Source organism: Arachis hypogaea, chromosome 12, assembly GCF_003086295.3.
Source record: "Arachis hypogaea cultivar Tifrunner chromosome 12, arahy.Tifrunner.gnm2.J5K5, whole genome shotgun sequence".
NCBI lineage: Eukaryota > Viridiplantae > Streptophyta > Magnoliopsida > Fabales > Fabaceae > Arachis > Arachis hypogaea.
In genome coordinates, this window is record NC_092047.1 from 32,791,348 (window position 1) to 32,793,199 (window position 1,852).

Consider the following 1,852-nt stretch of genomic DNA (forward strand, 5'->3'; position numbering starts at 1 on the left):
GCCAAGCAAAATTCAATGAACGCATTGGTTGAAGAAGAGATAAACATGTTTTGATTCGGAGATCTCAATATCTCCTATAACCCAATGAATTCCCCATCTCCGATTTCCACTATTTCTTTACATTCTGCAACTCAATTCATGCAATCACCCCCATTCCCTTTTAAATTTCAGCAATTTAGCTTCTGCTCTTTAATTCATGCAATTTAAGATTCCGCCATTTCAATTTCTTGCCATTTACGTTTCCCGCCAATTTTACATTCCGCAATTCTCATCTAATTCTTGATTCCGCTCAACTAGACACACTTCTAATCCGAATTGCTCATTCAACCAATCCTTGTGGGATTCGACCTCACTCTATTGTGAGTTTTTACTTGACGATAACCGGTGCACTTGCTGGAAGGAATTTTGCCGATCGTGCAGTTTCCTAAATCGTGGCATAACTAGTTTATGCGCATCAATGGTCTACGGCCTTCTTTGACTCATAAGAGAGCCCTTCATAGAAAATGTGCAGCTGCACCCATTCGTTGAACATATCTGGTGGGCACCTCCTTGTTAGGTCTTTAAACCTCTCCCATGCTTCATATAGAGTCTCACCATCTTGTTGCCTGAAAGTTTGGACCTCAGCTCTCAGCCTATTGATTCGTTGAGGAGGGTAAAATCTTGCTAAGAATTTGTTCACCACGTCTTCCCAAGTTGTCAAGCTTTCCCTTGGGAAAGATTCCAGCCATTTGGCTGCTTTATCCTTAAGTGAGAATGGAAACAAGAGCAGTCTATAGGTGTCAGGATGAACACCATTAGACTTCACTGTGTCACATATCTTCAGGAAGGTGGTTAGATGTTGATTGGGGTCTTCTTGGACACCTCCTCCAAACGAACAGTTGTTCTGAACAAGGGTGATGAGCTGTGGTTTAAGTTCAAAGTTGTTGGCATGGATTGTTGGCTTTTGGATGCTACTTCCACAATTGCCTGGGTTTAGATTGATGTAAGAGCCCAAAACTTTTTTATCCTCCCCAGCATGATTTACTCTACCTCCTCCCCCATGGTTGTGATCCTCTTCTTCATGATGGTTTTCCATGTTGTCTTCCATGTTTGGTTCAAAGAATTCCTCTTCTTCCTCAGCACCAACCACTTTCTTTCCTCTTGCCTCCCTCCTTAATCTAAGGAAGGTCCTCTCAGGTTCAGAATCGAAGGAAGTTGAAGCCCCGCTTCTTCTCCCTGTCATACAACCATCAAGTGCAAGCAAGAAAAGATAGGTGCAGAAAGTATTTTTGTCAGAATTACTGTTAGTTGTGGGTGATGCAATATATCAAACAGTTAGTGGGTTAGCAAATAGAATTGAAAATAACAAAGAAAAATAAAAAAGTAGAGGGGGAAGGGAAGAAGTTTAACTAAAACAAAAAGTAAATCACTCAAACAGAAAATGAAATTCACAAAAGAAAAATGCTCAATCTAGTGATCTTCCAATTTAATCATTGTTGATGCACAATCAATCCCCGGCAACGGCGCCATAAACTTGATGCGGGTGGAAACTGTCTCTCAACAAATTTCCTTCGGCAAGTGTACCGAATTTGTCGTCAAGTAAAAACTCACAATAGAGTGAGGTCGAATCCCACAGGGATTGATTGATCAAGCAACTTTAATTAGAAGAATGTTCTAGTTGAGCGAATCCAGAATTTGGGTTGAGAGTTGCAGAAAATAAAATGGCAGAAATGTAAATAACAGAAAAGTAAATGCTAGAATTAAAGAATTGGAAGTAAATGACTGAAAGTAAATTGCAGAATTGTAAATGGGAATGGGGGATTTGCTCATAAAAGTAAATGGCAGAAATTAAAGAGAATGGGTAAGATCAGAG

At 40.0% G+C, this 1,852-nt stretch overlaps 1 non-coding gene across 1 annotated transcript; it reads left to right on the forward strand.

Annotated features, from left to right (window-relative positions):
• Positions 1–527: 527 nt before the first annotated feature.
• Positions 528–634, forward strand: LOC112731501 (small nucleolar RNA R71). Its single transcript, XR_003167275.1, has one exon. It is a non-coding gene; the product is annotated as a small nucleolar RNA R71 (small nucleolar RNA).
• Positions 635–1,852: the final 1,218 nt, after the last annotated feature.